Source organism: Apodemus sylvaticus, chromosome 14 (assembly GCF_947179515.1).
Source record: "Apodemus sylvaticus chromosome 14, mApoSyl1.1, whole genome shotgun sequence".
In the NCBI taxonomy this organism is placed as follows: domain Eukaryota; kingdom Metazoa; phylum Chordata; class Mammalia; order Rodentia; family Muridae; genus Apodemus; species Apodemus sylvaticus.
Genome location: NC_067485.1, coordinates 52,755,709 through 52,782,866, shown reverse-complemented (window position 1 = coordinate 52,782,866; position 27,158 = coordinate 52,755,709).

Sequence of the window (27,158 nt, the reverse complement as noted above, 5' to 3'; positions counted from 1 at the left end):
TATCCAGGAAATCCAGGACACAATGAGAAGACCAAACCTAAGGATTATAGGCATAGATGAGAGTGAAGATTTACAACTTAAAGGGCCAGCAAATATCTTCAATAAAATTATGGAAGAAAACTTCCCTAACCTAAAGAGAGAGATGCCCATGAATATACAAGAAGCCTACAGAACTCCAAACAGACTGGACCAGAACAGAAATACTTCCCGGCACATAATAATCAAAACACCAAATGTTCTAAACAAAGAAAGAATACTAAAGGCAGTAAGAGAAAAAGGCCAAGTAACATATAAAGGAAGACCTATCAGAATCACAGCAGACTTTTCACCTGAGACTATGAAGGCTAGAAGGTCCTGGGCAGATCTCATGCAGACTCTAAGAGAACACAAATGCCAACCAAAACTACTATATCCAGCAAAACTCTCAATCACCATAGATGGAGAAACTAAGATATTTCACGACAAAACCAAGTTCACCCAATATCTATCCACAAACCCAGCCCTAAAAAGGATAATAGGAGGACAACACCAATACAAGGAGGGAAACTCCACCCTGAAAAAAGCAAGATAGTAACCTTTCATCAAACCCAAATAAGTTAAGCAATCAAATTTAAAAAATAACGTCAAAAATGATAGGAAGTAACAATCACTATTCCTTAATATCTCTTAACATCAATGGACTCAATGCCCCAATAAAAAGACACAGACTAACTGACTGGATACGTAAACAGGACCCTACATTTTGCTGCTTACAGGAAACACACCTAAGGGTCAAAGACAAACACTACCTTAGAGTAAAAGGCTGGAAGACAATTTTACAAGCAAATGGTCTCAGGAAACAAGCTGGAGTAGCCATTTTAATATCAGATAAAATTGACTTTCAACCCAAAGTCATCAAAAGAGACTCTGAGGGACACTTCTTGCTGGTCAAAGGAAAAATACAACAAGAAGAACTCTCAATCCTGAACATCTATGCTCCAAATGCAAGGGCACCCTCTTTCATAAAAGAAACTTTATTAAAACTCAAAGCACACATTGCACCTAACACAATAATTGTGGGTGACTTCAACACTGCACTTTCCTCAATGGACCGATCAGGAAAACAGAAACTAAACAAGGACACAATGAAACTAATTGAAGCTTTGGACCAATTAGATTTAACTGATATATATAGAACATTCTATCCTAAAACAAAAGAATATACCTTTTTTTCAGCACCTCATGGTACCTTCTCCAAAATCGACCATATAATTGGTCACAAGACAGACCTCAACAAATATAAAAAGATAGAACTAATCCCATGCCTCCTATCTGATCACTATGGAATAAAAGTGGTCTTCAATAGCAACAGAAACAACAGAAAACCCACAAACACGTGGAGATTGAACAATACTCTACTCAATGACACCTTGGTCAAGGAAGAAATAAAGAAAGAAATTAAAGACTTTTTAGAACACAATGAAAATGAAAACACAACATACCCAAATCTATGGGACACAATGAAAGCAGTGCTAAGAGGAAAACTCATAGCCCTGAGTGCCTCCAAAAAGAAAATGGAGAGAGCATACATTACCAACTTAATGACACACCTGAAAGCCCTAGAACAAAAAGAAGCTATTTCACCCAGGAGGAGTAGAAGGCAGGAAATCATCAAACTCAGGGCCGAAATCAATCAAGTAGAAACAAAGAGAACCATACAAAAAATCAACAAAACTAGGAGCTGGTTCTTTGAGAAAATCAACAAGATAGATAAACCCTTAGCCAGACTGACCAAAGGGCACAGAGAAAGTATCCAAATTAACAAACTTAGAAATGAAAAGGGAGACATAACAACGGAAACTGAGGAAATCCAAAAAATCATCAGATCCTACTACAAGAGCCTGTACTCAACACAACTGGAGAATCTGGAGGAAATGGACAATTTCCTTGACAGATACCAAATACCAAAATTAAATCAGGACCAACTAGACCATCTAAACAGTCCCATAAAGCCTAAAGAAATAGAAGGAGTCATAGAAAGTCTTCCAACCAAAAAAAGCACAGGACCAGATGGTTTCAGTGCAGAATTCTACCAGACCTTCAAAGAAGAGTTAACACCAATACTCTTCAAACTATTCCACAAAATAGAAACAGAAGGAACACTACCCAATTCCTTCTACGAAGCCACAATTACGCTGATACCAAAGCCACACAAAGATCCAACAAAGAAAGAGAACTTCAGACCAATTTCCCTTATGAACATCGATGCAAAAATACTCAACAAAATTCTTGCCAACCGAATCCAAGAACACATCAAAACGATCATCCACCATGATCAAGTAGGCTTTATCCCGGGAATGCAGGGTTGGTTCAATATACGGAAATCCATCAATACAATCCACTACATAAACAAACTCAAAGAACAAAATCATATGGTCATTTCATTGGATGCTGAAAAAGCATTTGACAAAATTCAGCATCCTTTCATGCTTAAAGTCTTGGAGAGAACAGGAATTCAAGGCCCATACCTAAACATAGTAAAAGCAATATACAGCAAACCGGTAGCCAGCATCAAACTAAACGGAGAGAAACTTGAAGCAATCCCACTGAAATCAGGGACCAGACAAGGCTGCCCCCTTTCTCCTTATCTTTTCAATATTGTACTTGAGGTACTAGCTCGGGCAATTCGACAACATAAGGAGGTCAAAGGGATACAAATTGGAAAGGAGGAAGTCAAACTATCATTATTTGCAGACGACATGATCGTCTACCTAAGTGACCCAAAGAACTCCACTAGAGAGCTCCTACAGCTGATAAACAACTTCAGCAAAGTGGCAGGTTACAAAATCAACTCAAGCAAATCAGTGGCCTTCCTATACTCAAAGGATAAGCAGGCTGAGAAAGAAATTAGGGAAATGACCCCCTTCACAATAGCCACAAACAGTATAAAGTATCTTGGGGTGACTCTTACCAAACATGCGAAAGATCTGTATGGCAAGAACTTCAAGACTCTGAAGAAGGAAATGGAAGAAGACCTCAAAAAATGGGAAAACCTCCCATGCTCATGGATCGGTAGAATCAATATAGTTAAAATGGCCATTTTGCCTAAAGCACTATACAGATTCAATGCAATACCCATCAAAATCCCAACTCAATTCTTCACAGAGTTAGAAAGAGCAATTATCAAATTCATCTGGAACAACAAAAAACCCAGGATAGCTAAAACTATTCTCAGCAACAAAAGAAAATCTGGGGGAATCAGTATCCCTGACCTCAAGCAATACTACAGAGCAATAGTGTTAAAAACTGCATGGTATTGGTACAGTGACAGGCAGGAGGATCAATGGAACAGGATTGAAGATCCAGAAATGAACCCACACACCTATGGCCACTTGATCCTCGACAAAGAGGCTGAAAACATCCAATGGAAAAAAGATAGCCTTTTCAACAAATGGTGCTGGTTCAACTGGAGGTCAGCATGCAGAAGAATGCGAATTGATCCATCCTTGTCTCCTTGTACTAAGCTCAAATCCAAATGGATCAAGGACCTCCACATAAAGCCAGACACTCTGAAGCTAATAGAAAAGAAACTGGGGAAGACCCTTGAGGACATCGGTACAGGGAGAAAGTTTCTGAACAGAACACCAATAGCGTATGCTCTAAGAGCAAGAATTGACAAATGGGACCTCATAAGGTTACAGAGTTTCTGTAAGGCAAAGGACACCGTCAAGAGGACAGATCGGCAACCAACAAATTGGGAAAAGATCTTCACCAATCCTACATCAGATAGAGGGCTAATATCCAATATATATAAAGAACTCAAGAAGTTAGACTCCAGAAAACCGAACAACCCTATTAAAAAATGGGGTACAGAGTTAAACAAAGAATTCTCACCTGAAGAACTTCGGATGGCGGAGAAGCATCTTAAAAAATGCTCCACTTCATTAGTCATTAGGGAAATGCAAATCAAAACAACCCTAAGATTTCATCTTACACCAGTCAGAATGGCTAAGATTAAAAATTCAGGAGACAGCAGGTGTTGGAGAGGGTGCGGAGAAAGAGGAACACTCCTCCACTGCTGGTGGGGTTGCAAATTGGTACAACCACTCTGGAAATCAGTCTGGCGGTTCCTCCGAAAACTGGGCACCTCACTTCCAGAAGATCCTGCTATACCACTCCTGGGCATATACCCAGAGGATTCCCCACCATGTAATAAGGATACATGCTCTACTATGTTCATAGCAGCCCTATTTATAATTGCCAGATGCTGGAAAGAACCCAGGTATCCCTCAACAGAAGAGTGGATACAAAAAATGTGGTATATCTACACAATGGAGTACTATTCAGCCATTAGAAACAATGAATTCATGAAATTCTTAGGCAAATGGATGGAGCTAGAGAACATCATACTAAGTGAGGTAACCCAGACTCAAAAGGTGAATCATGGTATGCACTCACTAATAAGTGGTTATTAACCTAGAAAACTGGAATACCCAAAACATAATCCACACATCAAATGAGATACAAGAAGAAAGCAGGAGTGGTCCCTGGTTCTGGAAAGACTCAGTGAAACAGTATTTGGCAAAACCAGAACGGGGAACTGGGAATGGGTGGGAGGGAGGACAGGGGAAGAGAAGGGGGCTTACGGGACTTTCGGGGAGTGGGGGGGGGCTAGAAAAGGGGAAATCATTTGAAATGTAAATAAATTATATCAAATAAAAAAAAAAAGACAAAAAAAAAAAAAGTAACTACAAAGCTCAAAAAAAAAAAAAAAAAAAATTTTATGTCTGTTAATATAAAGGCTAAATTTTTTATTCTTTAAGATATGAGCCATAGAGAGAGCCAATCTCTGAAAAGATCTAAATGATAAATGTCTTTCTTTAAGAGCAACTTTTCCATTATCTTCTTTAACTCAGATATTTCAGAAAGTTAAAGTTTACCTCAAATGGCTAGAAATCCCCAAGACTGAGTACATCAATGTTGATTATTACTAAATTGAGTAAATCTTGTAAAAGGGTGGGCCCATACAATATCGAGTCACTTTATTTTCTGACAAGAATAAACCCTAAACTTTTGTGAAAGTGTCTAGTGTTTTCAGTTGTATTGCTAGAACTAAACCTGAAGTTCTCTGACCAAAGATTGTGTGTAAATAGTGTTCTTACTTACTGAAGTAAATTTTAAAGCATGGTCTAGCTGGCCACTTTTCAGATATTATTCACAGAAGATTTTCCAAACAGTCAAGAAAGAATGATTTCAGCTTTAAACTCATAAACAAAAGCCAAAGCAATATAATTTTCCATGATTAAAACTATTTTATTTTATTTTTTATTTTATTTTATTTTATTTCATGCAATATATCTGCCCCCAGTTTCCTTCCCAGGTGCCTCCAACCTTCCTTCTCCCCCAGATCTACTCCCACTCTATTTATCTTTTTAAAAGAAGCAAGTTTATCAGGAATATCAGTCAAATATAGTTTGCAAGTTACAATAAGACAGGGCACAAACCCTCAGAGTCAGAAAAGCCTCTACTCCTACTGTTAAGAGTCTCACAGAAACACCAAGTTAACAATTATAACATATCTGCTGAGGGCATAGCATAGACCCATGCAAGGTCTGTGATCGCTGCTTCAGGATATGTGAGCGCCTATGAGCCTTGTTTAGCTGACTCTGGGCCATGATCTCCTAGAGTCCTCAAGCCCTCTGACTCCTACGATCCTTTCTACCCCTCTTCCACAGGTTTTTCTGGAGCTGCAAGAGGAGAAACCCAATGGAGATATCCAATTTGGGTTTACTCTCCAATTTGGCTGTGGGCCTCTTCATTTGCTCTCATCATCTGCTTCAGAAGCTTCTCTGCTAAAAATGTGGCAAGAAAATAATCCATGAGTATAGAAGAATATCATTAGGAATAATATTTTTGATTTCCTTTCTATTCTAGTTCTCTGGGCAAGTCACCCAGGCAGTGCCAGGCATGGGCTTCCTTTGGTGGCAAGAATCTCAAATTAGTCAGGTCGTTGGTTGGCCAGTCTCACAAGTTCTGCACTTCTATTGCCCTCAGATACCTTGGACCCAGAATAGATTGTATGTCAAAAGGTTTTGTGACTGGGTTGGTGTCCCAGTTCCACTACTGGAAGTTGCCTGGGTTCAAAAGATGATAGGCTCAGGCTCTGTATCCTCTATTACTGGGAGTACTTGCTAGGATCACCCGCAGAGAATCCTGGGAACTTTTACTCCACTGTTTTCACATTGTCCTCAAATGCCCTCCAATTTCTGTCATCTCTCCCTGTACTTTCCCCCTCCATTCCCCTCCCACCAGACCCTCCAGTTCCCATTGCTACCCATCCCCAGTCCAATACAAATCTATTGTATTTCTCCTTCCCAGGGATATCAATGAATTCCTCTTAGAGCTTTCCTTGTTATTTACCCTCTATAGGTCTGTGAATTGTAGATTATTATTACTCAGGAGCTAATGTCCAGTTTAAAGTGAATATATAACAAACTTGTTTTCCTAGGTCTGAATTACCTCACTCAGGATGATTTTTTTTCTTGGGGTTCTATCCATTTCCCTGGAAATTTCCTTATATCATTTTTGAAAAGGCTAAGTAATACTCCATTGTGTAAAAGTACCAAATTTTCCGTATTCATTCTTTAGTTAAGGGACATCTAGGTTCTTCCCAATTTCTGGGTATTATGAGCAAAGTCACTATAAATAGAGGTGAGCAAGTGTCTTTGTGGTAGGATGGAACATCCTTTGGATGTATTCCAAAAAATGGCATAGCTGGGTCTTGATGTAGATCAATTCCCAAGTTTCCAATGAACGTCCATATTGATATCCTTAGTGGTTTTCACTCCCACCAGCAATGGAGGAGTGTTCTTATTCCTCCTCGTTTTCACTTGAGTTTTTGATCTTAGCCATTCTGATAGTGAAAGATGGAATCTCGAGGTAGATTTCATTTGTGTTTACCCAATGACAAAGGATAGAGAACATTTTTTTTTGTGTGTGTTTCTAAGCCATAACAGATTCCTCTATTGAGAATTTTCTTGTTTAGATCTGTACTGCATTTTTATATTGAATTATTTGGTATGTTGAGCAGGGCGGTGGGAGCACACTCCTTTAATCCTAGTACGTGGGAGGCAGAGGCAGGCGGATTTATGAGTTCGAGGCCATCCTGGTCTACAGAGTAAGTTCAGGACAGTCAGGGCTACACAGAGAAACCTGTCTCAGGAAAAAAAAAAAAAACAGTAACAAAAAAAACAAAAACAAAAACAAAAAAGCAAAACAAAAAGAAAGAACTATTTGGTATGTTGATTATTTGGTATCTTGAGTTCCTTATATGTGATGTGTATTAGTACTCTCTCAGATGTGGAATTGTAAGTCTTCCTTGATTTTGTAGGATGCCATTCATTTAGTCTGATTGACAGTGTCCTTTGCTTTACATAAGCGTTTTAGTTTCATGAAGTCCCACTTATCGAATGTTTTTCCACACATTTTTGTCAGGTTCAGTGTATCTCATTCTATGTTGAGGTCTTTGATACTCTTGTACTTCAGCTTTGTTTGAGGTGACAAATATGAATCTATTTGCAATCTTCTACTTTAATGAACTCACAAATAAAAGCATTACACAGCTAGATTAAGGCATTCAAGCAAACTTGATTCAGTCAGCAAAAGCTATACAATGCATCAAAATTGATGGCATATAGTGATATCACTTCTAAAAGTGAGTATATATGCCTCTACATTAAACACAAAATATCAGATAAGTAACCTAGAAGCATGACTGAGAGCTACAAAAAGAACAGACAAAACACAATATTAAAGAGTAAGGAAAAAATAAATATCACCACAGTCATGAATGGAATAAGAGAAAAAATATAGAAAAGTAAATATACTCAAAAGTACATTTAAAAAATAAAATAGACAAAGTATTCTTGACCATTTCTTATTCAATGAGAAATAATGTTTGTGAAGAATTACAGTTACAGGAGTTGAAACATGCAATCTCTTATAAGTGGATATTAATTAGCCCCGAAGCTCTGAATACCCAAGGCACAAATTGCATAACAAATGACTCCCATGAAGAAGTATGGAGAGGGTCCTGATCCTGGAAAGGATTGATCTAGCATGGGAAGGGAATATAAGGACAAAGAAAAAGGAGGGAGGTGATTGGAGAAGGGATGGAGAGAAGAAGGTTTATGGGACATATGGGGAGGGGGGATCCGGGAAAGGGGAAATCATTTGGAATGTAAACAAAGAATATAGAAAATAAAAATATTAAAAAAAATCAGGAAAGAAACTAAAAGAGAAACAAAAGAGAAAGAAAGACTTTTATATATGGAAAGAGTTGATTTAAAAATGTCTATGGGACTCAAGAATATACAGATTTAATGCAATCCTCATCAAAATCACAATAGGGTTCCAAACAAAAACAAAAACAGCCCCACAATTTATCTGGAATCACAGAAAACAAGAAGAGTCAAAAGTGGGTGAGATATAGGTACATTATACTTCCTAATTTTTAACTACATTATAAGCTATATTGTTTAAAACAGTATGGTACAAAAGTGAAACCATAAACAAATAGAATAGAGCTAATTCAAACTTTTGAGAGCCACTGTGTTTTTATTTACTTGTTTATTTTGCTTGGAATTACATATACATGCCTATAATAAAATAAGTAACTATATATTGGCTTACTATACTAAATCTAGGTATCAAGGGTAAATCAAATATACATGTGTATTTGGGCAGAAAATCACAGTGAATCGTCACCAAGAGGTAAAAATGTAGGGGTTTCTGATCTAGATGTCAGTGACTTAAAAAGATGAGTTCCACATTTTCACTTTCACAATGAATACTGAAGAGCCATCTATCTAAGTGAAGAATGACGGTGACCAGTGGCTGGAAAATCAGGAGAGGGGAAGTTCAGATGGTTGGATTTAGTTCATGTATACTGTATGCGTGTATAGGAATATCATACAAACTCCACTAATGCATCTAATTAATACCTGTTGTAGTGATTTGAATAGGTATGGCCCCCATAGACTCATGTGATTGAATGCTTGGCCCATAGGGAATGACACTATTTGAAGTAGGTGTGGAGAAAGTGTGTCACGATGGGAGCAGGCTTTGAGGTCTCCTATGCTCAAGCTACACCTAGTGTGACAACAGTCTCCTGCCGCTGCTTATAGAACCCTTGGCTCCTCCAGCACCATGTCTGCCTGCTTAATGCTGTGCTTCCCCGTCATGATGATAATGGAGTAAACTTCCAAAACTCTTAGGCAGTTCCTAAGGAAATGTTTTCCTTTATAAAAGTTGCTATGGTCATGGTATATTTTCACAGCAATGATAGGCTTACAGGTTTAGCAATTTAGTTCATTATCATCATGGCAGAAAGATAGCATTGAGCAGGCAGACGTGGTGCTGGAGAAGGAGGTGAGAATTCTTACCTCTAGATCATCAGGCAGCAAGAAAAGATAAAGACTGGGCCTGGGTTGGTTATTTGAAGCCTCGAAGGCAGCCCCCAGTGATTACTTCCTCAAACAAAGCTGGGCCTACTCCCACCAGGCCACACCTGCGAAGTGCCACTCCCTAGTGGCGAAGCATTCAAAAGTAAGAGTCTATGGGAGCCATTTCTTTTTTTTTATTATTGATATATTTTTTATTTACATTTCAAATGATTTCCCCTTTTCTGGGTCCCCACTCCCCACAAGCCATTTCTAGTCAAAACACCTCATCACCTAAAGGTTTTCTTGTTTGTATTTCTCCACTCCTCTCTCAGAAAGACACAGGAGGAAAGAAACAATACTTTCTGGGGTCTGTTGGATACTGGTTCTAAATCGATACTGATTCCAGGAGATCCCAAGAAACAGTGTCATCCTACAGTTAAGTAAAGGCTTATGGAGGTCAGGTGATAAATGGCATTTTGGCTCTACTTCTCTACCTTCTCTACCTTCCCTCTCTTCCCTTCCCTCCCTTCCCTTTTCTCCCTTCCCTCACCTCCTTCCTTTCCCTTCTCATTCTTCCTTTCCCTTTCTCTTTTATTTTCTCATGTGTCTCAGACTTATCTCAAGCCTCTTATGTAGACCAAGCTCAATGCAGACCTATGACTCTCTTTCCTTTACCTGGTAAGTATTAATATTAGCCAATGTTCTATAATACTAAGCTGAAATACTTTTCTGGACTAGGAAAGAAATTTAGAAACAATATAATCAGAAAAGATATTCATATTAACAAAAGATCTGATTTAGCGAAAAAGGAATGTCAAATTAGGCCTAGAATGGAGAAATCATAAACATATGAAAAAAACCTATCACTTTTTATTTTAGATAAGGTTCTCATGTTGTCTAAGCTGGCCTTTAACCCAGCATGTAGCAGAAGTAGCAGAAGGTGAACTTCACCTCCCTATCAAAAGAATTAGATATGTGCCGATAGTAGAACTTAGGACTTCCTGCGTGCTAGGCAAGCACTCTACCAGCTGAGCTACAGCCTTCACCCCAGTCTACATTATTTCTAAATCACTACTCCCCAGTCTTCTGGTAATAAAGAATGAAATAATTGTTTTACTGGTTTTTGGCTTTGAATGTAAGCACTATAGACAGTAATTGTTTTAGTTTAAAGACTAGTGTAAAAACTGGAAAACATATTAGCTTAAAAACTGAAAAATTCTAACAAGTTAAATGGCCTTTCTCCGTTAAAAGTTACATCTAATTTATTTCCACTTCACTCACATAAGAATTATGTACTCTGTAATATATTCTATACAATATGTTCTATAATAGAGCACGAATGCTGCTCAACTTTGTTCAATAGCACTGCTCTTTTCTTTGGAATAAGTGAAGTCTAGAGTCCAAGAAGCATTTCTTGGTGTGTGCTGCTTTTATAGATTCATTTGCTCCAGGTTGACTGCCAGATTGAAACTCTAAACAGACTACATTGCCAAGCTCCAAAGCACATAAACTTCTGTGAGATTCTTGGAAACTGAAGGCACCAAAAACTCAGGGTATCCAGCATTTGTACATTTTAGCCAAGCCCTCCAATTTTCCTGTCTTCACAAGAGGCTAAGTAACCTCTGAATAAGCCATTTTAAGGCAACAATGAAACTTCACTAAGATCTATCAAGACAAAGTGCGAGCCTCCAGGATGGGTATGAAAAATGCACTCACATGGGGGTCAGAAGACCCAAGCGGGGCTGTGAATATTTTAAGAATGGAACAAACACTTAAGCTGAGTGAAGAAACCATGAACTGGGGTTTCAGAAAATAAAACCAAAACAAAACCAAAGAGAAAAAGAAAAGAAATATGTTTGAGGAGTTGGAAAGATCTCTCTTTCTATAATATTCTTGCTACATGAAAACCCAAGTTTGATCACTAACATCTAAACAAACAAAAGGCCTACAAAACAAAACAGAAATCCTGCCTTGCTGGCACATAATTCTAATCTTAGAGCTTGGGAGAAAGGGACTAACATATACCTGGGGCTTGTATAGCAGAATCAAAAAGCCCAAGCCAACGAGAAATTCTGTATTTAAAAACTGGGAAGAGGGTAGAGAATGGCTTCAAGGGAATGGCATCTGAGGGTGAAAGAACACACAAAGACATGCACACACACACACACACACACATATTTCATGCAAACAAACACACACAAAGAAAGAATCATTGAACATTCATTTCTATGGAACATTCTTTCAAAGTCACATCAACACTGTTGTGGACCCCTTTTAATCATAGAAAACATTTGTCTTTTTGAATAACACCTTCTTGATTGATGAAGACAATCAAGATGTGTACATCTTTTGTTATCAGAAGAAATTCCCAGTATCCCTCCCATGCTCTCCAGTTACATCCATACATTGTGACTGTTAATTTTATACTGGTCAAATATAATTCAGATTCTTATCTCAAATGAAATTTACAAAATCCAATCCAGTGAATTTGAAGCCTTCTTTATGCAAAAGGATATAAGCACCTGTGCCTAAGGTTGAAGTTGAAGCTAGCCGTAGCTAAGACAGAACTGCCCTAGGGACCTCTTACTCAGTCTGGCTTTCTTCATACCATTGCTGAAGCAGTAGTCAAAAAGACATAAGCCAAGTACATGTTTCTTTTTTCTAGAACAGCAGAAGTACAAACACATGGAATCATAGAAAGCATGAGATCTGAGAAAATTAGCTCTATAGAAACACTGTTTACCAAGTTCTTAGAGAATGTCTCACTGGCTCCAGAAGACAGGAAAAATGAACATTTTATTCTAACACAGAAAGCCTAACTTATATGTTATTGTTCCAGATAATATATCCATAATTTTCATACTAGGTTCCCATGTGCCTCAGTTTCCCTCTCTGGGAGGAAAGTAAATCAAACCCACAAGAGTTTAATGAGGGCCTCATCTGTTTCAAAGTGTATTTTCAAGGGACTGGAGATGTGACTCCAATGATAAAGTCCCAGGCTAGTATGAAGGAAACCCTGGCTTTGATTCCCTAGCACCATATCAAATACTTGAGAAAGTGGAGGCAAAAGGATTCTTGACTAAAAACAGAGTTTGTGGCCAGCCTTGTGCAACACCAAACCTTGAATTTAAAAAACACAAACAAAAAACAAAAAATAAACATATTCTTGATTATTTCCAAGAATAGCCTCCTTGTCAAGACACCTGAATCTGAATCTTCATTTCCTTCTGTGAGATGGTTTTTGAAGGCAGATCAGAATGCCAGCTCTGCCAGCCCCTAAAATCACTAATTTCTCTCTCAAACCATCTGTATCCAAATGTCCATGAAAAGCCTGAACACAAAATGGAGTTGTCAGGACTGTTGGAAGGTTGCAGCTTTCCAGAACTCCCTTACCCCCTTTCTCCCCTTTCCTTCTCTTCCCCACATTGCTTGGCTACTGCAACTTTAGATTCATAGTTATTCCTGTCTGCTCTCTGCATGAAGTAAGGGGAGGAGGGGAGCAGAGACTGCCAGGCACTGGACTGATGGTGTGTGGAAGTCCAGGGCCAGAGCTGCTGGAAGCTCTGTGCTTTCCCAGGAGGATACCACATAATACGCTTTCCAGATTTCTGGGCTGCTGTCCAACCACATACTTCTGTGGATTCAGCTCTCCCTTCATGAGGAAGGTGCTGAGGGGAGAGCAGAGGGGAGGGGCTATATGTGTGCTTCTTTGCTTGTTTTTTTTTGCTTTAATAAATGTGTTCAACATATGTGACTTTAATCAGGAGACAGGCAGAGGAAGACAGTCTGATGAGCTCCTTCCAGCAAAACTCCCTTTTCCCCATCTCGGTGGGTCATTAAATCTGGAGGAGGGCCAGACTAAAAGGGTGATACATCTTCAAGGTGACAGCTCTGAGTAGGGTTATATGAGCGCTGCAAAAATACCATTGAATACATCTATTCCAGTGTCCAGCTCACTGACATGAACAATTACTCTTTTGAGTCAAACCCAGCACTCCTTCTCATGCTTCCTTTCAGAATTCTAGAAGACTCTGCAGCTGAAGAAGACTCTCCAAGCTACAAGACTGAGTTGTGTTCTGAGGGTCTTAGCTTTTCTAGCATATCCTTGAGGGGAATTCCTTTCTCTTCTCCTAAATTCTGTAAATAAAAGCTAAACTTGGAGGTGGAGAGATGGCTTTGTCTTATTGCACATAACTGTGAAGACTGAGACCCTAACACCGAAGTTAAATCAATTATGAAGACATGCATCAACATAATCAGTGCTGGGAAATGTTCTAAGGTGGCAGAAAGAAATAAATCCTGGAGTACTTTTGTCAACCAACCTAGATAAATCGGTGAGTTCCAAGTTCATGAGAAAACATGTTTCAACAAAATAAGAAGAAAGTGATTCAGAAAACTTAAAATATTGGACCCTCACTTCCAAAGATATAGTCATGCACGCAATAATGTTCCAGCACACACGTGTGTACACCTACATGAACATATATACATACACATACTACATAAAGTTAATATACAAAAGAACAAAAAAGAAAAGGTTGAAGGAGTAGTATACATGAAGAAGTCATATTTATGCTCAGATATCGCTGAAGTATGTATATTTAAACAAAACTACAAAGAAAATACAAGATTTAAGATCTGGTGTGTGTGTGTGGAGGGGGGGGGGTGTGCCCCTAACAAACCGAGGTCTTCTACCTCAAAGAATTCAACTTAGCATGTGCTATTTTGTTTGTTTGTTTTACTGTATTCTGTGACAAATGAAACAAGATTTTGCATGCAAGAAGAGTTAGTTGGACCTGTCCAAAATCAGTTTTTAAAATTCTGAGCAATTTAGGAGGCGTACGCATAATCTTTTCAAGAGAAAGACTTTTATAGTTGGAAAGAGTTGAATATATATATATTTATATATATAAATGTCCATGGGATTCAAAGAATATACAGATTTACTGCAATCCCCATCAAAATCAAAATAGGGTTCCTAACAAAACCAGAAACAACCCTACAATTTATCTGGAATCACAGAACACAAGAAGAGTCAAAAATGGGTGAGACATAGGTACTAGATGTCCTTCAAGAATAAAGTGCTTCAACATCAGAAAATAGTGAGGTTAAAAAGAAAGATTGTACTTTGTAAAACTTAGATGATATTTGCAATAAATATAGTACCAATGTCATCTTTCCAATGGAGAACTCTAAAACAATCCCAAATTCCTGGGAAAACAGAAGTATGACCAAGAAATATGCAATCTAAATGTGAACAAAGCTAAATGTGGCTCATTTGAAACAATTGCCAAACAATAGAGAAATACTATTTTCTTTGAGGTTAGAAAAATCAGATTTTTGTACATGGTGTTAATGTTAAAACTCCAAAATTTAACAGTAGACAAGATACTCATAGCATAACACTTGGTCTGTTGGGTAACAACAGCCACCTGTACAGACTAGTAGTGTAAGTGGCCTCAACAGTGGGATTTTGAAATAAAAAACAAAGAACTTGACTTGTGGGGAGTGAGGATCCAGAAAAGGGGAAATCATTTGAAATGTAAATAAAAAATATATCAATAAAAAAAAAACCAAAGAACTTAGTTTCACTTGTAAAACAAAATGGAAGGTGACTGAATTTTGGAGATAGAATCTAAATAGAGGCCCAGAGTACACTCAGAAATATAATCCCATCTTAAATAACCACAAGTCAAAAGATGCAATGGAATGTTTATAAATTAAAATTTCAAGGTACAATTGGTAGTTACAACAGGGTTTCTATAAGAATTGAAATCAGTTCCACAACAATCAAAATCTAACAACAGAACAAGAGTTGAAGGGTTGAATAAACCCAATTCTTGCTATTAAAAATAGACTATGATAATTATAAGTATAGGTGACAAGGTATTGAAAACATAATCATATCTAAGAATTTATTCTTTTGTGTGTGAGAATGATGTTCCTTAGTATGCATGTGTATGTTTCCATGATGTATGAGTGAGCAGAAGCTAGAAGCTGACATAGGCTGTCCACTTGTCATATTACATTTTTTAGAAAACCGAATTGAATGTAGAAATCACAGATTGGACTACACCTGTTTGTCAGCAAGCCTCAAGAATCCTCTCTCCATCCCCACGTTTGGCTTCTTATGAGGCTCCAACCATAGAACTTCATGCCTTCATAGCAGGCACCCTACCAAATGAGCCATCTACTCATCCCCAGAATCTGTTCTTTACAGAAAGTTAAGGAAAGGAGAGACTTGCTCGCTCAGGTCTTTTTCCTAACTTCATGTTTTTTAGCGTTCATAGCATAAATTATTTTCTAAGGCAGTGTAAGTGTTAACAGTGCAGCAGTGTTTCTATATGCTTAAAAATGTACTTTCCCCAATGACCAACTTTTGTATTAGTTTGGGTTCTCTAGAGTCACAGAACGTATGGATAGTCTTTATTTAGTTAGGGAATTTGTCGATGACTTACAGTCTATAGTCCAACTCCCCAACAATGGTCAGCAGCAGTTGTGGATGGAAGTCCAAGGATCTAGCAGTTTCTCAGTCCCACGAGGCAAGCAGGCAAGGAAGAGTGTGTTGAACATTTCTCTAAGTACTTCTCAGCCATTTGAGATTCCTCGGTTGAGAATTCTCTGTTTAGCTCTGTAACCCCATTTTTAATAGTGTTATTTGGCCGAGCTAGTACCTCAAGTACAATATTGAAAAGATAAGGAGAAAGGGGGCAGCCTTGTCTGGTCCCTGATTTCAGTGGGATTGCTTCAAGTTTCTCTCCGTTTAGTTTGATGCTGGCTACCGGTTTGCTGTATATTGCTTTTACTATGTTTAGGTATAGGCCTTGAATTCCTGTTCTCTCCAAGACTTTAAGCATGAAGGGATGCTGAATTTTGTCAAATGCTTTTTCAGCATCCAATGAAATGACCATGTGGTTTTGTTCTTTGAGTTTGTTTATGTAGTGGATTGTATTGATGGATTTCCGTATATTGAACCAACCCTGCATTCCCGGGATAAAGCCTACTTGATCATGGTGGATGATCGTTTTGATGTGTTCTTGGATTCGGTTGGCAAGAATTTTATTGAGTATTTTTGCATCGATGTTCATAAGGGAAATTGGTCGGAAGTTCTCACTTCCAGAAGATCCTGCTATACCACTCCTGGGCATATACCCAGAGGATTCCCCACCATGTAATAAGGATACATGCTCTACTATGTTCATAGCAGCCCTATTTATAATTGCCAGATGCTGGAAAGAACACAGGTATCCCTCAACAGAAGAGTGGATACAAAAAATGTGGTATATCTACACAATGGAGTACTATTCAGCCATTAGAAACAATGAATTCATGAAATTCTTAGGCAAATGGATGGAGCTAGAGAACATCATACTAAGTGAGGTAACCCAGACTCAAAAGGTGAATCATGGTATGCACACACTAATAAGTGGTTATTAACCTAGAAAACTGGAATACCCAAAACATAATCCACACATCAAATGAGATACAAGAAGAAAGCAGGAGTGGTCCCTGGTTCTGGAAAGACTCAGTGAAACAGTATTTGGCAAAACCAGAACGGGGAACTGGGAAGGGGTGGGAGGGAGGACAGGGGAAGAGAAGGGGGCTTACGGGACTTTCGGGGAGGGGGGGGCTAGAAAAGGGGAAATCATTTGAAATGTAAATAAATTATATCGAATAAAAAAAATAGTGTTATTTGGTTCTCTGGAGTCTAACTTCTTGAGATTTTTTTATATTTTGGATGTTAGGCCTTTATTGGTAAAGATCTTTTCCCCAATCTGTGGGTTTTTTGTTTTGTCCTATTGACAGTGTCCTTTGCCTTACAGAAGCTTTGCAATTTTATGAGGTCTCATTTGTCAATTCTTGTTCTTAGCTCATAAGCCATTGATGTTCTGTTCAGGAAATTTTTCCCTGTACCAATGAGTTCAAGGTTCTTTCCTATTTTCTCTTCTATTAGATTCATTGTCTAGTTTTATGTGGAAGTTCTTGATCCACTTGGACTTGAGCTTTGTACAAGGAGATAAGAATTGATCAATTTGCATTTTTTTCATGCCAAACACCAGTTGAACCAGCACCACTTGGTGAAAATACTGCCTTTTTTCCACTGGATGTTTTTGGCTCCTTTGTCAAAGATCAAGTGACCAAAGGTGTGTGGGTTCATTTTTGATCTTCTATTCCATTGATCTACCTGCCTGTCTTTGTACCAATACCATGCTCTTTTAATCACTATTGTTCTGAAGTACATTTTGAGACCTGGGATGGTGATTCCCCCAGAAGTTCTTTTATTGTTGAGAATGGTTTTAATGTCCTGTTTTTTTTGGGGGGGTTGTTGTTGTTGTTGTTGTTGTTATTCCAGATAAATTTGAAAAATATTCTTTCTATTTCTGTGAAAATTTGAGTTGGAATTTTGATACGGGATTGCACTGAATCTGTAGATTGCTTTTTGTAAGCTGGTCATGTTTACTATATTAATCCTGCCAATCCATGAGCATAGGAGATCATTCCACCTTCTGAGGTCTTCTTCAATTTCTTTCTTCAGAGACTTGATGTTCTAGTCATATAGATCTTTCACTTGCTTGCTTAGAGTCACACCAAGATATTTCATATTAGTAAAAGGTATCATTTCCCTAATTTTGTTCTCAGCCTGTTTGTCCTTTGCGTAGAGGAAGGCTACTTATTTGAGTTAATTTTGTTTCTGGCCACTTTGACGAAAGTTGTTTGTTAGCTGCAGGAGTTAGTGGAATTTTTTTGGGTCACTTATGTATCTGCAGTGATATCGTGACTTCCTCCTTTTCAAATTGTACTTTCAGTGTGATCCACTGACTTTTTCTCCGTCTCCTATCCATCTCAGGCATATACCACCTCACACATACCAGCACATGCAAACAAACACAGACACAGAAGAGAATATTTAGCCATGTGAAATTAGTCACAAGAGATTTTCTCATCTACTTAGTTTTATTTTTGTTCTTGTCATCTTTATAGCTGTGAATTACCTAAAAAACCATACCAAATATTCAAGTCACTTCATTCTCATTGTGGATTCTTTTCCATTTTAATGACTCTAAAGAGAATTTTTAATATAAAATAAAAATATAAAGAGGCTTTTTAATATAAAGCTCATTTCAATATTTTAATCATCCTATTAAGGACATACTCACAAAATATATTTCTTTTAGTTATACTTCCTCTTTTCTCTAAATTTTTTTTTGTCTCCTGACTAACACAATCACGTTTAGTTTTTCTTTCAATCTCCTAAGGCATGTGAGGGAAAATCTAATCCCTCTGCTGGAAAGGAATGCAAAACCCTAGTTCACAGGGGCAAATAAATACATTGGTTCATAATCACCTTCTATGTAAATACACCATATATCTCTCTCTTTCTCACATGCACACACACACACACACACACACATACACACACACCACGTTTTTCAGCTATTTGGGCTTGACTTCAAGGATTCCACCTTTTTCCCTAAGCTAAGTCAGACTTATACTTCAGGTTTGTTGACTGTTAATTCTCAAGCACTGTCAATTTTCAAAAGCATTTTGTTGAAATTTTATTATGGAGTCTTCTTTTTCAGAAATGAAAAGGGAAGGGAAAACAGAAAATGAAGATTGATTTACACATTATTTTAATTCTTTTGGTTAAATAATTAGCTCAGTGTTCTAATAGTTGTCTAACGGAAAAAATGCCATTCATTTTATAGTCTAGTCTTTAGTTTCTTCCTACTTGTGAAAGTGAGTAGTGAGCAGAATTCCCTGAAAGCTTCATGTACCATCCATGCCCTTACAAATTGTCTCCAAAGAATTGCAGGCAAATGGCAGATGCTTAGAATGGGAGAAATTGTCTTCCCCAGGGAAGTACATACCTATTGGCTATTCAAAAGGTCAGCTCTGAAAACATACAAGCTATGCTCCTGTCTCATGGCACAGGGTGTTAGGTGCCACAGTAATGAAATATGTGATAGAGAGGTAGGAAACCAAAGAAAGTAGAGTGGTGTGTGCACTATGGAAAGAGACAGAATTGGGGATGTGTTGGTGGTGACAGGTGAGCGAGAGGGCTGAGGTCAACATGCTGTTATTGTCCAGCAGGGTGGGTGGATGGTGTGTAGCCTTGAGTTTACGCAGATGCACACTCAGCCCCAGAACCTGCCACCTTACCAGGGGATTCCTCTGGCTTTAGGCAACAACCGAGGTCTGAGATGAGAAAAGTTTCACTTTCTGGATTGGACCTTCTCAAAGGACTTCATTGTCCATGATGGCTCTGGAGACCATGTCATGGTCTGTGCTTCTGACACAGGCCAGGATGAAGCCTAAAATCCATATAGATGCATGCTGTCTGTGCTGGTGACTGATGCTTTGCTAATGACCTGGGGGTTGGCATGCAGTGACATGGATATAGATGGAGGGAAGGGTCATGTGTAGACAACTGAGACCACATTGAGGTCCATGGTCTGTGCAATAGCTGAGAGCCATGAGTTTGTAGGTGGTCCTGAATTAACCAGAGGCCTTGATGACATCTTGTGATAAAACCAATTACCACAAACCAATTCAGCTGTCCAAGCATCTGAGGTTGGGCAGCCACTTGAAGCTATGATGATGCCTGTGAGAGCAGGAGAACTGGACCCACGCCCCTCTGATCGCTGCATGGCTCTACTCAGTTGATAGTTTCTTATGTGGATGCAAGCAGAGACTCATCTTCCCTATAGGATTGGCAAACTAGGAATTTGACCACACTCCAGTGAGTATATGTACAATGCAAACTAGATTTGTTTTTTTCTTTTTTTGATGGTGGTTGGGGGAGTAAGGAGTTAGGTGGGGTGGACATGGGAGTACTGAAAGGAAAGTGCAATTGGAATGCATGATGTGAGATTCCCAAACAATCAATAAAAATAACACAGAGAAATAATATTGTAAAACCTGAGTATGATATAGATGTATAATTATGTATGTATAAGTATATTCATAAAACAACAATCAATGAAAAAAAGGCCTTGAATATGAAAGAAAACAAAGCAGGGTACATGGAAGGATTTATCATAATCACATTTTATATTAAAATGCCATAATTATGTTTTAGTCACAAAAATAAAGTTACAAAACACATACACACACATACAGAGAGAGAGAGAGAGAGAGAGAGAGAGAGAGAGAGAGAAAGTATGGAGGGAGGGAGTCTTTCTTACTGCACCAACTTTCTGGATTAAGAAGGTTGATTTTTAAATAGATTCAAATACGGTGTCATGATTTAAAATATGATGTCATGATTAAGTTTCCATAGTAAACAACTTAAATAACAAACCTAAATTCCATGTTGATTTTGAAGCATTTTTTTCTCCCTTATATTTTTAAATTGATAATTATTTTTAAAACTATCAATCATTTCTCCACACTCATTTAATTGTGAATATTATGCCCTATTGTAGAGGATCATAGGGTGAGAGGATTATTCTCTATGTTCATTTATTTTAGTTTTTTTCTTTTCTTTTTATTGGTTATTTTATTTATTTATTTTTCAAATGTTTTTCCCCTTCACAGTTACCCCTCAGCAAACCTTTCCTCACCTATTTCCCCTCCCCCTGCTTCGATGAGGGAGCTAACCCACCCACTCCAGTCTCACCACTCTAGCATTCCCTACATTAGGATATCTAGTTTCCACAGGACCAAGGGCCTTCCTTCCCATTGTTGCCAAATAACGCAGGGCTCTGCTACTTAAGCAGCTGGTGCCATGGCTTCCTCCATGTATACTCTTTGGTCGGTGGTTTAGTCCTTGGGAGCTCTGGGGAGTCTGGTTTGTAAATAATGTGGTTCTTCCTATGGGGTTGCAAACCCCTTCAGCTTCTTCAGTCCTTCCCCTAACTACTCCATTGCAGTCCCCATGCTCAGTTTGATGGTTGGATATTAACATCCACAGCTGTATTGGTCAAGCTCTGACAAAATGCTGGGTCCTGTTTATGTATTCAGTCTGTTAGTCTATGTAGTATTTTTGGTGGAGGTATTGAGTCCATTGATGTTAAGACAGATTAAGGACCAGTGATTGTTGCCTTCTGCTATTTTTCGTTGTTAGATTTGGAATTATATTTATATGGCTATTTTCTTTTGGGTTTGTTGTAAGAAGATTAATTTCTTGCTTTTTCATGGGTGTAGTTTCCCTACTTGTATTGTGTTGGAGTTTTCCATCTATTATCCTTTATAGGGCTGGATTTGTGGAAAGCTATTGTTTAAGTTTGGTTTTGTCATGGAATATCTTCATTTCTCCATCTATGGTAATTAAGAGTTTTGATGAGTATAGTAGCCTTGGCTGGCATTTTTGTTTTCTTCAGGTCTGATTGACATCTACTCAAGATCTTATGGCTTTTAGAGTTCCTGTTGCCTGGTGTCATTCTGATAGGTCTGTCTTTGTTACATCTTTTAATATTCTATCTTTGTTCTGTACATTTGGTGTCTTGATTAATATGTGACAGGAGGAATTTCTTTTCTGGTCCAAAATTTGGAGTTATGTAGGCTTCTTATATGTATATGGGCATCCCTTTCTTTAGGTAGGGCAGTTTTCTTCTTTAATTTTGTTGAAGATATTTACTGGCCCTTTAAGTTGGGAATCTTCACTGTCTTCTATATCTCTTATTCTTAGATTTGTTCTTTTCATTGTCCTGGATTTCCTGGATGTTTTTGGATCTTTTGGGGTTGTTTTTTTTGTTTGTTTGTTTGGTTGGTTGGTTGGTTGGTTGGTTTTTTTTTTTTTTGTATTTTCTTTGACTGTTGTATCAATATTTTCTGTGTTATCTTCTACACCTGAGATTCTCTCTTCTGTCTTTTGTAATCTTTTGGTGATGCTTGCATCTATGAGTCCTTACTTGCTAGGGTTTCTATCTCCAGATTGTCTCCTTTTGTTATCTCCTTATTGTTTCTATTTCCATTTTTAGATCCTGGATGGTGTTGTTCAATTCCTTCATCTGTTTGTTTGTGCTATCCTGTATTTATTTAAGGGAGTTGTGTGTTTCCTATTTAAGGGCTTCTACCTGCTTACCTGTATTTCTTTAAGAGTGTTATTTATGTTTCCTTTAAAAGTCCTCTTATCATCATGTGATGTGATTTTAAATCAGAATCTTGTTTTTCAAATGTGTTGTGGTATCTAGGGCTTGCTGTGATAGCAGAACTGATGATGCCAAATAGCCTTGGTTTCTGTTTTTTTTTTGTTCTTACACTTGCCTCTCACCATCTGTTTATCTCTGGTGTTATCTGGTCTTGCTGTTTCTTAGTGGATCTTGTTCCTCCTGTGAGCCTGTGAGCCTGGGTGTGTCAGCACTCGGTCATCTTAGATGTGTTAGAATTCCTGGGAGACAAGGTGTCTCCAGGTTAGATTGCAGTGGGGAGAGCTGTAGCACAGGGTCAGCTCTGGCCAGGCAAATAGAAACTGGAAGAATTGTGTTCCTGACTGCTCAGGAGTTCCTATGTCCTGTGGCATTTGATTTTTTAAAAGTAGGGATCATCCTAAAAATTTAGAAATATTTAAAGTAACCTCTATGATTTACAGTATTGAAGAAACTCCTTATTTGACCATCTGTGTATATGGAAGAATATTTGGCATAATTGTAGGTGAAGAAGTTGAAGTTAAAGAAGAAAATTGTGTTTAATGCTCTATTAGCACTTTTGGTTTCCATCTGCACCCCAGAGCTGATCCTGTGTCACAGCTATACACACCACAATCCTGCCCCTCCCAGAGATAGCTTGTGTCATAGCAGAGCTGACACACCTAAACTCACAGATGAGAACACCACTACTGCCCCAATGCCTGGCCCATGTTGGACCCACCAGGGGCCCTCAGGAGAGAAAGGAAAGATTATATTCAATGTTCAGATACACTAGTCACCGCTGGAGATAAATCCAAGCTGGCCAGTAAGGCCAGGTTGGTTAAACAGGCTCAGTGGCACCCTGAATTCCCTCTGGTGCCCTAGCCTGCCAATCAGCCTCACAACATACCTTCACCAATCACAGACACAGACATGCCACAGGACATGTCCTAGCAGACACCCCATAAAAGTTTCTCTGAAACTGAGCCCTGCTGGTCTCAGATTCCCAGCCCTTCCACCAAGAGGGTCTCAGGTGAAGGTGAAAACAGGTCCACCCAGTTAACCAGTGATACATTCCACACATTTCTGAGCTGTAACTTTCTTTCAATAACTGACAGATATTGCTGTCGCTAAATATACAAGTATTAAATGCATTTGATAGATTTGTGTTAAAAGTAAGATAATTTTATGTACTTCCCAGTTTTTAAAATGTCAGGAGGACAACAGTTTTTGAGTATGAATGGAACAAGCACAAAGTTTACAGGAGAGCAATCTGGGTAAGACTTCTCATAGTAATATTGGTACTCTCTCTCCAGATACTAAATGCAAAGTAAGAAAGAACCCATTGAAAGGACAAATTTTAATATCAACTTTAAGTTGCATTAAATTTTCTTCATGTTTTTTTAATAATAAGAGGCAAAATTAAGAAATTAATTATGTGTAATCTTTTTTTATCTGAAAGAGCATTGTCTAAGAAAAATGGTTTTGTTTTCTTTTTTATTTTACTTTGGTCTTTGAATATTCTCTTAGAAATTTTTATTCTTTGACAGATTCGCATGTGCATGTGCTTTGATCATATCCACCCTGAAATCTCCCTCTAGTTCTCTCCCAGTCTCTAATAACTTCCTCCTCCCACCGTCATGTGTGTGTGATATAAATGTTTTCATTATTATTAGGATTTTTTTTATGGATGCACAAGGATATGGCACCATCTACTGGAGCACAGATGACCTACCACTAGCCACATTCCAAAGAGAAAGGGTTTCCTTCTCCCACCTCCCTCCAAGCCACAAACAGCAAGTAGCTCATTAGCTAGGGTTAAGTTCTCAAAGCCCCTCTCAGATTCAAACTGGAACGCTCACTCCCTTGATATCATGCAAAATAACCAGATCTGCTGTGATTCACGAGTGAAGCAGACGTGTCATATCCAGAAGACAATTTGTCACAAAAATCCTGCCTATCCTTCAGCTTTGGCATTTTTCCCCATTCTCCTGTGATGCTCTGTGAGTTGAAGGTTGGTAATTGATGTGGATGTCCCATTTATTCAATGACAGAACAACATACTTAGCACATAACATTTGCTGACATCTTCACCATTTGAATACGCATTCCTATGAAGTACAAACATTGAATTTAAAAAAAAATTCTTTCCTATGATTTTAAATACATTTTAATTAAAATATAATTACATGACTTCGATTTCCCTTCTTTCCTTCCTATTCTCCAATTCCACACCTTTATTTGGTTAGTATTGTTTCACACATAACTGTGCATGGATATAAATATAAGTGCACAAATACATACTCACACAAGACTTCTGAGTCTGTTTTGCTGTTTGTATATGGGTTTTCATGGCATCCAATTAGGAAGTTCTTCCCTGGAATAGGCTAATTCTCCAAACTGCATATCAATGTTTATGTTTATACTCCTACAAAAATTCCCATCTTTATTCAATGAGTTTTTCTTTACAGCAAATGGAAGGGGGTATAAACTCTAATAGTTGCTCAAAGTATTTAGAAAATTATAGTTGAGTGCTCAGCCACCACCTCTTTGTGGTGATCTCAAAATAGCAGTGGTTGTTTATAAATCTTGAACACGATGAGAGTCATGCTAGGACATCTTGGGACTCCAGATGATTCCATGAAGATCAAAAACCTATGACTATACACTACCCACTTGCATATCTCCAAGCTCATGCTGGAAACCACATAGGCTCTGATACTATTCTATATCACAGCCCCAAAACATGCAACCCCAGAACCCATGCTCAGTATATATACACACACATACTACTCAGACAAAAGATAATATGCTATTAAGGTCAGAGTCAAGACAAAACTGTGCTCCCAGCACCCAAATAATTCATGAACCTGTCCAGAGGTAAGAATCTGTATTCCAGTTGGAAAGTGAGCTATTCCAAGTGGATATTCTTTTTCTACTCATGAGTTATCTGTGGGTATCCTCATGACCAAACTCTAAACATCATGTAGCCAGGCCAATTACAGATATAGAGTATAGAGGCAACATCAGTTATTGATCCTGTCATTCAAATGCATCAGAAGGACATAACCTCAAACTAACTCTAGTGTGCAAGACCCAGTGCAGACCACAGGAATAAAGGGAAGCAAGCCAGTGTGTCTCCTCCAAATTTACCAGTCTCTAATAATGGCCACTTATAGGACACACTTAGACAATAATCCAAAAGAATATTTATAAATAAGCTCAAAGCATCCAATGAGAAATTAATGAAATGGCTCAGGGGATAGAACCATTTGCCAGTCTCCAATGAAGGGATAGGGTTACTGACCAAGTCACAAAACCTTCAACCCGCAATTTTCTTGCTTATAAGAGGTGCAGGACAAAAAAGGAAGTTAGTGATGGACCCCCCCCCCAGAGGTCAGCAGATGTGAGTTGGGTTCTGCCTCACCCTGCGAGAACTCCGTCTCCCTTCAGGTCTGTACCTCTATCTGCACTTGTGAAGCAGCATACTGACACCACCACCCCACAAGCCTGCCTACCTCCCAGGAGGTCTGCTCTAACTAGGGACACAAGTGAGACCCCTGCACTGATACCATTCTGCCATTGTTCCATCTTCCTTTTGTCTACACATCCACTTACACTCTTGGATCCACAAGTCACTCCCTTACTACACAGCCCTTCCTGCCTTCCAGAAGATTTGCTCTAAACTAGGACTCACATCTCCACCTGCTTTGTGGGAGGCCTGATCCAACCCAGGACACCCAAGCCATCAAACACCAGAGAAAACCAGATGAGGAAAGGCAAGAACAAGAACATAATCAACAGAACAGAATATAATATGACATGCAGAACCCAGCTCTCTGTCTACATCAAGCCCTGGATATCCTAACACACCTGGAGAGCATGATTGCGACCATAAATCTCATCTCATGAACATGATAGAGGCCTTTAACAAGTATACAAATAATTACCTTAAAGAAATACAGGAAAACACAGTCAAACAGGCAGAAACCCATGAAAGGAAACAAACCCCTTAAAGAAATACAAGAAAATACAAATAAACAGGTGGAAAAAATGAACAGAATGGTCCAAATCTAAAATCAGAAATAGGAGCAATAAGTAAATCACAAATGGAGAATATACTGGAGTTGGAAAACCTAGGAAAGAGAAAAACTTAGTAAAGAAACTACAGATGCAAGCATCAACAAGAGAATACAAGAGATGGAAGACAGAATTTCAGGTGTTGAAGAAACCACAGAAGAAACTGATACTTTAAAGGAAACATCAAATGTAAAAGTCTCCTAACTCAAAGCATCCTGGAAATTTGGGACACAATAAAAAGACCAAACCTAAGAATAAGACATTGAAGAAGGTGAAGAGTCCCAGTTCAAAAGGCCAGAAAAGGGCTGGAGAGACGGCTCAGAGCATAGGAACATAAACTGCTCTTCCAGAGGACCCAGGTTTGATCCCCATCTCCTATATCAAGCAGCTATCATCCACCTGTAACTATAGATTTAGGGGAATGGCCTCTGCATTCATGTGCACATAGTACCCCGAAATAAACACCATTTATAATAAAAATATTAAATAATAAATATATTAAACACATTAAATAAAAATACTAAATAGTAAAAATATTTGAAAAACAAAGGGCCAGAAAATATCTTCAACAAAATAGTAGAAGAAA